A 10,519-nucleotide genomic window follows, 5' to 3' on the forward strand; every position below is an offset into this window, starting at 1 on the left:
TGCAAGAATAAGCAGGATAATTTTTATAAAGAACAATGCAGTGGCTTTCATTACCAGTTATTATAATTTATGATGGTGCTGAGGCTTGATATATGTGACTTTGGCTGAGGAATTAAAAAATATAAAACCTGAGGCAAAACAAAGAAGCCAGAAACAGTACACTGGTTGTTCATCTGCTAACCTGTTCTGAATTTTCTTTAATTATTCATGATTGAAAGTCAAGTGTAAGTGTTAGTTGCTCAGTGATGTCTTACTCTTCCCAACCCCATGAACTGTATCCCACCAGGCTCCTCTGTCCATGGGATTTCCTAGGCAAGAATACCAGAGTGGATTGCTGTCTACTCCTCCAGGGGTTTTGTCCAACCCAGAAATCTGCATAGCAGGCCGATTCTTTACCATCTGAGCCACCAAGGAACCCCACTCATCACTGATTGGGACCCAGTTATAGAACAGGTCCTCGTCACATCACCGCAATGCCAGTCACACTCTCTTTCCTGTGAGTGTTCAGGTTTTGAAAGAATGCTCATGTCTCTTGTCCTTCCTCTTTGTCCCCCGCTTCCTGGGCACCTTGCATCCTGTCTCCATCCTCCCACCCTAAACCTGCTCTGTAAACTGAAGAAAGCTGTGATCCTGTCAAGGCCTGTTCCCTCCCCAGAGGGAGGAGAGTGACACCTGTATGGAGAGGCGGCCTACTCAGCAAACTACAGATGGGGCCACACCTTGGACAAGACACGTGAACAAGGAAGACACCGCATGATCGCACCTCTCTCAGGACTCCAGCCTCTGGCCGAAGTGGCTTAAGAGTCACATTTGCTCTGTGAATGAAAACACTGTTGCAACATTTGTGTTCAGTCGCTCAGTCTTGCTGAACTCTTTGCAACCCCATGGACTGTAGCCTGTCAGGTTCCTCTGTCCATGGAATTTTCCAGGCAAGAATTTAAAGCATAATAACTGTCTCCCTCCCACTACCTACCCTGCCATGGAAAACAACATCGGTCCTAATGATAAAACATTCAATTGTGTAGATGTGAGAACTGTCTGCTTTTATTTGCACAAGAGGAGACTTGCTCTGGGTCTCTCGCCGAGTTCCTCAGCTGGGCTGCCTCCATCAGCTCGGCTTTATTTTGCAGCAAACAGTGAATGCCCAGCAGGGTCCTCTGAAGGGCTCATAGCTCGGTGTCCCTTGCTTCAGGCAGATTCCACCGGGAAGACGGGAGGGTCTTTCAAAACTGAACGCCCTAGTGCTGTCTGGGAATGGAAAAGACATTTTGTTTTTCTTTCTAATTTTATTTTATTTTTAAACTTTACATAATTGTATTAGTTTTGCCAAATATCAAAATGAATCTGCCACAGGTATACATGTGTTCCCCATCCCGAACCCTCCTCCCTCCTCCCTCCCCATACCATCCCTCTGGGCCATCCCAGTGCACCAGCCCCAAGCATCCAGCATCGTGCATCGAACCTGGACTGGCAACTCGTTTCCTACATGATATTTTACATGTTTCATTGCCATTCTCCCAAATCTTCCCACCCTCTCTCTCTCCCACAGAGTCCATAAGACTGTTCTATACATCAGTGTCTCTTTTGCTGTCTCGTACACCGGGTTATTGTTACCATCTTTCTAAATTCCATATATATGTGTTAGTATACTGTATTTATGTTTTTCCTTCTGGCTTACTTCACTCTGTATAATAGGCTCCAGTTTCATCCACCTCATTACAACTGATTCAAATGTATTCTATTTAATGGCTGAGTAATACTCCATTGTGTATATGTACCACAGTTTTCTTATCCATTCATCTGCTGATGGACATCTAGGTTGCTTCCGTGTCTTGGCTATTATAAAAAGTGCTGCAATGAACATTGGGGTACACGTGTCTCTTTCCCTTCTGGTTTCCTCAGTGTGTATGCCCAGCAGTGGGATTGCTGGATCATAAGGCAGTTCTATTTCCAGTTTTTTAAGGAATCTCCACACTGTTCTCCATAGTGGGTGTACTAGTTTGCATTCCCACCAACAGTGTAAGAGGGTTCCCTTTTCTCCACACCCTCTCCAGCATTTATTGCTTGTAGACTTTTGGATCGCAGCCATTCTGACTGGTGTGAAATGGTACCTCATAGTGGTTTGATTTGCATTTCTCTGATAATGAGTGATGTTGAGCATCTTTTCATGTGTTTGTTAGCCATCTGTATGTCTTCTTTGGAGAAATGTCTTTTTAGTTCTTTGGCCCATTTTTTGATTGGGTCATTTATTTTTCTGGAGTTGAGCTGTAGGACTTGCTTGTATATTTTTGAGATTAGTTGTTTGTCGGTTGCTTCATTTGCTATTATTTTCTCCCATTCTGAAGGCTGTCTTTTCACCTTGCTAATAGTTTCCTTTGATGTGCAGAAGCTTTTAAGGTTAATCAGGTCCCATTTGTTTATTTTTGCTTTTATTTCCAATATTCTGGGAGGTAGGTCATAGAGGATCCTGCTGATGTATGTCGGAGAGTGTTTTGCCTATGTTCTCCTCTAGGAGTTTTATAGTTTCTGGTCTTAGGTTTAGATCTTTAATCCATTTTGAGTTTATATTTGTGTATGGTGTTAGAAAGTGGTCTAGTTTCATTCTTTTACAAGTGGTTGACCAGATTTCCCAGCACCACTTGTTAAAGAGATTGTCTTTAATCCATTGTATATTCTTGCCTCCTTTGTCAAAGATAAGGTGTCCATATGTGCGTGGATTTATCTCTGGGCTTTCTATTTTATTCCATTGATCAATATTTCTGTCTTTGTGCCAGGACCATACTGTCTTGATAACTGTGGCTTTGTAGTAGAGCCTTAAGTCAGGTAGGTTGATTCCTCCAGTTCCATTCTTCTTTCTCAAGATCGCTTTGGCTATTTGAGGTTTTTTGTATTTCCATACAAATTGTGAAATTATTTGTTCTAGCTCTGTGAAGAATACTGTTGGTAGCTTGATAGGGATTGAGTTGAATCTATAAATTGCTTTGGGTAGTATTCTCATTTTCACTATATTGATTCTTCCAATCCATGAACATGGTATATTTCTCCATCTATTAGTGTCCTCTTTGATTTCTTTCACCAGTGTTTTATAGTTTTCTATATATAAGTCTTTAGTTTGTTTAGGTAGATATATTCCTAAGTATTTTATTCTTTTTGTTGCAATGGTGAATGGAATTGTTTCCTTAATTTCTCTTTCTGTTTTCTCATTATTAGTGTATAGGAATGCAAGGGATTTCTGTGTGTTGATTTTATATCCTGCAACTTTACTATATTCATTGATTAGTTCTAGTAATTTTCTGGTGGAGTCTTCAGGGTTTTCTATGTAGAGGATCATGTCATCTGCAAACAGTGAGAGTTTTACTTCTTCTTTTCCAATTTGGATTCCTTTTACTTCTTTTTCTGCTCTGATTGCTGTGGCCAAAACTTCCAAAACTATGTTGAATAGTAATGGTGAAAGTGGGCACCCTTGTCTTGTTCCTGACTTTAAAGGAAATGCTTTCAATTTTTCACCATTGAGGATAATGTTTGCTGTGGGTTTGTCATATATAGCTTTTATTATGTTGAGGTATGTTCCTTCTATTCCTGCTTTCTGGAGAGTTTTTATCATAAATGGATGTTGAAATATGTCAAAGGCTTTCTCTGCATCTATTGAGATAATCATATGGTTTTTATTTTTCAATTTGTTAATGTGGTGTATTACATTGATTGCTTTGCGGATATTGAAGAATCCTTGCATCCCTGGGATAAAGCCCACTTGATCATGGTGTATGATCTTTTTAATGTGTTGTTGGATTCTGATTGCTAGAATTTTGTTAAGGATTTTTGCATCTATGTTCATCAGTGATATTGGCCTGTAGTTTTCTTTTTTTGTGGCATCTTTGTCAGGTTTTGGTATTAGGGTGATGGTGGCCTCATAGAATGAGTTTGGAAGTTTACCTTCCTCTGCAATTTTCTGGAAGAGTTTGAGCAGGATAGGTGTTAGCTCTTCTCTAAATTTTTGGTAGAATTCAGCTGTGAAGCCGTCTGGACCTGGGCTTTTGTTTGCTGGAAGATTTTTGATTACAGTTTCAATTTCCGTGCTTGTGATGGATCTGTTAAGATTTTCTATTTCTTCCTGGTCCAGTTTTGGAAAGTTGTACTTTTCTAAGTATTTGTCCATTTCTTCCACGTTGCCCATTTTATTGGCATATAATTGTTGATAGTAGTCTCTTATGATCCTTTGTATTTCTGTGTTGTCTGTTGTGATCTCTCCATTTTCTTTTCTAATTTTGTTGATTTGATTTTTCTCCTTGTTTCTTGATGAGTCTGGCTAATGGTTTGTCAATTTTATTTATCCTTTCAAAGAACCAGCTTTTGGTTTTGTTGATTTTTGCTATGGTCTCTTTTGTTTCTTTTGCATTTATTTCTGCTCTAATTTTTAAGATTTCTTTCCTTCTACTAACCCTGGGGTTCTTCATTTCTTCCTTTTCTAGTTGCTTTAGGTGTAGAGTTAGGTTATTTATTTGACTTTTTTCTTGTTTCTTGAGGTGTGCCTGTATTGCTATGAACTTTCCCCTTAGGACTGCTTTTACCGTGTCCCACAGGTTTTGGGTTTTTGTGTTTTAATTTTCATTCGTTTCTATGCAAATTTTGATTTCTTTTTTGATTTCTTCTGTGATAAGTTGGTTATTCAGCAGCGTGTTGTTCAGCCTCCATATGTTGGAATTTTTAATAGTTTTTCTCCTGTAATTGAGATCTAATCTTACTGCATTGTGGTCAGAAAAAATGCTTGGAATGATTTCTATTTTTTTGAATTTACCAAGGCTAGCTTTATGGCCCAGGATGTGATCTATCCTGGAGAAGGTTCCATGTGCACTTGAGAAAAAGGTGAAATTCATTGTTTTGGAATGAAATGTCCTATAGATATCAATTAGGTCTAACTGGTCTATTGTATCATTTAAAGTTTGTGTTTCCTTGTTAATTTTCTGTTTAGTTGATCTATCCATAGGTGTGAGTGGGGTATTAAAGTCTCCCAGTATTATTGTGTTATTGTTAATTTCTCCTTTCATACTTGTTAGCATTTGTCTTACGTACTGTGGTGCTCCCGTGTTGGGTGCATATATATTTATAATCGTTATATCTTCTTCTTGGATTGATCCTTTGATCATTATGTTGTGACCTTCTTTGTCTCTTTTCACAGCCTTTGTTTTATAGTCTATTTTATCTGATATGAGTATTGCTACTCCTGCTTTCTTTTGGTCCCTATTTGCATGGAAAATCTTTTTCCAGCCCTTCACTTTCAGTCTGTATGTGTCCCCTGTTTTGAGGTGGGTCTCTTGTAGACAACATATGTAGGGGTCTTGTTTTTGTATCCATTCAGCCAGTCTTTGTCTTTTGGTTGGGGCATTCAACCCATTTATGTTTAAGGTAATTACTGATAAGTATGATCCCGTTGCCATTTACTTTATTGTTTTGGGTTCGAGTTTATACACCATTTTTGTGTTTCCTATCTAGAGAATATCCTTTAGTATTTGTTGGAGAGCTGGTTTGGCGGTGCCGAATTCTCTCAGCTTTTGCTTGTCTGAAAAGCTTTTGATTTCTCCTTCATACTTGAATGAGATCCTTGCTGGGTACAATAATCTGGGCTGTAGGTTATTTTCTTTCATCATTTTAACTATGTCTTGCCATTCCCTCCTGGCTTGAAGAGTTTCTATTGAAAGATCAGCTGTTATCCTTATGGGAATTCCATTGTGTGTTATTTGTTGTTTTTCCCTTGCTGCTTTTAATATTTGTTCTTTGTGTTTGATCTTTGTTAATTTGATTAATATGTGTCTTGGGGTGTTTCTCCTTGGGTTTATCCTGTTTGGGACTCTCTGGGTTTCTTGGACTTGGGTGATTATTTCCTTCCCCATTTTAGGGAAGTTTTCCACTATTATCTCCTCAAGTATTTTCTCATGGTCTTTCTTTTTGTCTTCTTCTTCTGGAACCCCTATGATTTGAATGTTGTAGCATTTAGTATTGTCCTGGAGGTCTCTGAGATTGTCCTCATTTCTTTTAATTCGTTTTTCTTTTATCCTCTCTGATTCATTTATTTCTACCATTCTATCTTCTAATTCACTAATCCTATCTTCTGCCTCTGTTTTTCTACTATTTGTTGCCTCCAGAGTGTTTTTAATTTCATTTATTGCGTTATTCATTATATATTGACTCTTTTTTATTTCTTCTAGGTCCTTGTTAAACCTTTCTTGCATCTTCTCAATCCTTGTCTCCAGGCTATTTATCTGTTATTCCATTTTAGTTTCAAGATTTTGGATCAATTTCACTATCATTATTCGGAATTCTTTATCAGGTAGATTCCCTATCTCTTCCTCTTTTGTTTGGTTTGGTGGGCATTTATCCTGTTCCTTTATCTGCTGAGTATTCCTCTGTGTCTTCATCTTGTTTAAATTGCTGAGTTTGGGGTGTCCTTTCTGTATTCTGGCAGTTTGTGGAGTTATCTTTATTGTGGAATTTCCTCACTGTGTGTGGGTTTGTACAGGTGGCTTGTCAAGGTTTCCTGGTTAGGGAAGCTTGTGTCGGTGTTCTGGTGGGTGGAGCTGTATTTCTTCTCTCTGGAGTGCAATGAAATGTCCAGTAATGAGTTATGAGATGTCTATAGTTTGGGGGTGACTTTGGGCAGCCTATATCTTGAAGCTCAGGGCTGTGTTCCTTTGTTGCTGGAGAATTTGCTTGGTATGTCTTGCCCTGGAACTTATTGGCCCTTGTGTGGTGCTTGGTTTCAGTGTTGGTATGGAGGCATTTGATGAGCTCCTGTCAATTAATGTTCCTTGAAGTCAGGAGTTCCCTGGAGTCAGGGTTTGGACTTAAGTCTCCTGCTTCCGGTTATCGGTCTTATTTTTACAGTAGTTTCAAAACTTCTCCTTCTATACAGCACCATTGATAAAACATCTACATTAAAGATGAAAAGTTTCTCTACAGTGAGGGTCACTCAGAGAGGTTCACAGGGTTACATGGAGAAGAGAAGAGGGAGGAGGGAGTTAGAGGTGACCCAAATGAGATGAGTTGAATCAATAGTGGAGAGAGTGGGCTAGCCAGTAGTCACTTCCTTATGTGCACTCCACAACTGGACCACTCAGAGATGTTCACGGGGTTATACAGAGAAGAGAAGAAGGAGGAAGGTAACAGAGGTGGCTAGAAGGATAAAAGGGGGGAATGAAAAGGAGGGAGACCGATCCAGCCAGTAATCAGTTCCCTAAGTGTTCTCCACCGTCTGGAACACACAGAAATTCACAGAGTTGGGTAGAGTAGAGAGGGGTTAGGGAGGAGACACAGGCGACCTGGTGGAGAAAAAGGAGAGTCCAAAGGGAGAGAGAGCAGTCAAGCCAGTAATCTCGCTCCCTAGTGAAAAATGGGTCCTGAAGATTGGGTCCTTAAAGGTACAAAATTGGTAACAAATACATAAAAGCAAAAATTAAAAATCTAGAGTAGAGTTTTGGATTTCAAAAATACGATGTTAAAGAAAAGAAGAAGGAAAAGAAAGAGAGAAAAAACGAACAAAGAAAAACAAACAAGGTTGCGAAAATTATAAAGAAAGTACAGGTACAAAATTGATAACTAATACCAGAAAGCAAAAATTTTAAATCTAGAGTAGAGTTTGGAATTTCAAAAATACAATGTTGAAAAAAAGAAGAAGGAAAAGAAAGAGAGAAAAAACGAACAAACAAAAACAAACAAGGTCGTGAAAATTATAAAAAAAGTACAGGTACAAAATTGATAACTAATACCAGAAAGCAAAAATTAAAAATCTAGAGTAGAGTTTGGAATTTCAAAAATACAATGTTAAAAAAAAAAAAGAAGAAGAAGAAGAAGAAAAATAAAGAGAGAGAAAAAAACAAACAAATACAAACAATGTCACAAAAATTATAAAGAAAATACAGGTACAAAATTGATATCAAATACCAAAAAGCCTAAATTAAAAATCTAGAGTAAAGTTTAGAATTTCAGATATACAATGTTATATAAAAGAAGAAGAGAAAGAAACAGAGAAGAAGAAGAAAAAAAAAAGTCACAGAAACTATATAAAAAAAAAAACTATAGGTACAAAATTGATAACATATACCAAAAAGTGAAAATTAAAAATCTAGAGTAGAGTTTGGAATTTCAAAAATACAATGTTAAAGAAAAGAAGAAAAAAACAAAAACAAAAAACAAACAAACAAAAAAAAAGGTCAAAAAATTATAAAATATATATATATGAAGTTTGCTGAAGAAGAAAAAAATGGGGTCTTTTTTTTTTTTTTTGCAAAGTAATAGGTTATAAAAGTGAAAATTAAAGGAACGATAGAGGACTTAAAAAATTTTTTTAATTAAAAAAAAGAAAGAATGATCGTAAAAATAATAAAAATATATCTAGGACTTTTTTTTTTTTTTTGTGGGTGTTGTGGGTTCAGTTCATTTTTGGCTAGTTCCTTGGTCACATTTATATTTCTCAAGATCTATAGGCCCCTTCCTATGTAGTCCGTAGTAACCACAGGGTTTTGATCTATTGCCTGTAGCTTCCAAGGCATTTCCCTCTGTTATATCTTCTTCTGTTTGCTAGTCTCTTCAGTATCTGGTTTCCGCCCTGACACAAAGGGCACGGTGGAGGACACTTTTTTTTTTTTTTTTTAGGCTTACTTGTTCAGTCGCACTGTGGGGAGGGAGGGAGGGATGCTGCAAACAAATAACACTGGCGTGGGCTCGCAGTGCCTCAGCCACCCTGGGTCTGCCCCCGCTCACGGCACATATAGCCTCCCTGTCCACACTGCTCGGACTCTAGGTTGTTCCGCTGGGAACAATCCGAGGCCGGCCCTGGGCTGCATGCACCTCCCAGGTCCAAGCCGCTCAGGTTCAGGCACTCGAGTAGTCCTCAGAGGCGCAGACTCAGTTGGGCCTGCGTTTTGTGCTCTTCCCAGGTCCGAGCAGCTCAGGTGATGAGGTGTTTGGCGAGCACCAATGCTGCGACTTATCGCCTCCCCGCCACTCGGTTATCTGGGTGTAAAAACGGTGCACCTTCTCAGGCAGATGTTGACCGTCCAGACCCCCAAGAAGTTTTAGTTAGCAAAGAAGCCTGCTTACAGTTTGGTATATAATGTCTCTCTGGGGCTGCGATTGCCCCCTTCCGGCTCTGGCTGCCTGTCACCGGAGGGGGAAGATCTGCAGCCGGCTATCTCTGTTCAGTCCTTTGTTCTGTGCGCAGGCCTGGCGGTCTTAGGTTAGGGCTGGCTTTTCGCGTGGTAGATATCCCACAGTCTGGTTTGCTAGCCCAAATTATTTCGCTCAGATAACGCTCAGGGTATTCAGGCCAGATTCTTACTCTAAGCCATGCAGCCCACGCTGCGCCTCCCTGCCCAGCCCCCGCTTGCTAATGGCGGATGCAGGCGTCTGCGCTGCTTCTCCACTGGGGGAGTTACCGTAGGGCTCGCAATCTGCGAGTTTTAATTGTTTATTTATTCTTTCTCCCTGTTATGTTGCCCTCTGTGCTTCCAAAGCTCGGCACAGATTTGGCAGTGAGAAGGTTTCCTGGTGTTTGGAAACTTCTCTCTTTTTAAGATTCCCTTCCCGGGACGGAACTCCGTCCCTCCCTCTTTTGTCTCTTTTTTTTGTCTTTAATATTTTTTCCTACCTCCTTTCGAAGAGTTGGGTTGCTTTTCTGGGTGCCTGATGTCCTCTGCCAGCATTCAGAAGTTGTTTTGTGGAATTTACTCGACTTTTAAATGCTCTTTTGATGAATTTGTGGGGGAGAAAGTGTTCTCCCCGTCCTACTCCTCCGCCATCTTGGCTCCTCCCCCTCTGGAAAAGACATTTATATGAAGCCTCATGGAAGTCCCATGAGGAAATCTGGGGGGGGGGTCTCACCATCTGACTGGGATCCCCTTCTTTCCCAGCTAAACACCAATAGCAAACGTACCCCTCGTATCCCTCATTCTCTGTTCTGATGTAAGATGTCAGTGTTGCTGATGAATCTGGTTCGAGAAGATCCCACATGTGGGAGCAACTAAGCCCCTGAGACACCACCATAAGCCTGTGCCCCGGAGCCTGGGATCCACAGTGAGAAGCCCCTGCAATGAGAAACATGTGCCCTGCAACTGGAGATCAGCAAGCCCCTGCAATGAGAAACATGTGCCCTGCAACTGGAGATCAGCCTGTGCTCTCCAGAACTAGAGAAAAGCCTGTGCAGCCATGAAGAGATCCTCAAAGCCAACTTCCTTATTTCACAGAAGAGGAAATTGTGGCCAAACAAGGTCAAAATCATGTCTAGGGGTTATCCTCTGGTAAATGTCTTTTATGCTGCAAACTATTTCTCAGTTATGACAATGCAAACATTAACTTGTTTTTATCCATTTCCCCTGTTTTCCTGTTTCTTTTATCCCTTCTTTCTCCTGTCAAAGATCAACTTCCTCAATCTCCAAAAATGAAACAAGGTTTTTCAAAAACAGTTTTTAAAGACAGTTGCTGTGTTTTAAATAGATGCTTCCACCTTTTTTTCTTTATGTGTAATTTC

At 39.8% G+C, this 10,519-nt stretch overlaps 1 long non-coding RNA gene across 1 annotated transcript; it reads right to left on the reverse strand.

The window, feature by feature from the left end:
* Nucleotides 1-1,022: 1,022 nt before the first annotated feature.
* LOC147343492 (uncharacterized) lies at nucleotides 1,023-9,812 on the reverse strand. Its single transcript, XR_015156034.1, has 2 exons — nucleotides 9,641-9,812; nucleotides 1,023-1,248 (listed from the first exon to the last, which is right to left on the reverse strand). It is a non-coding gene; the product is annotated as an uncharacterized LOC147343492 (long non-coding RNA).
* Between the last annotated feature and the right edge of the window lie 707 nt (nucleotides 9,813-10,519).

This window comes from Bos grunniens, chromosome 27 (assembly GCF_055505025.1).
Source record: "Bos grunniens cultivar Pamir isolate PY7600 chromosome 27, Bosgru_T2T1.0, whole genome shotgun sequence".
Classification (NCBI taxonomy): Eukaryota; Metazoa; Chordata; class Mammalia; order Artiodactyla; family Bovidae; genus Bos; species Bos grunniens.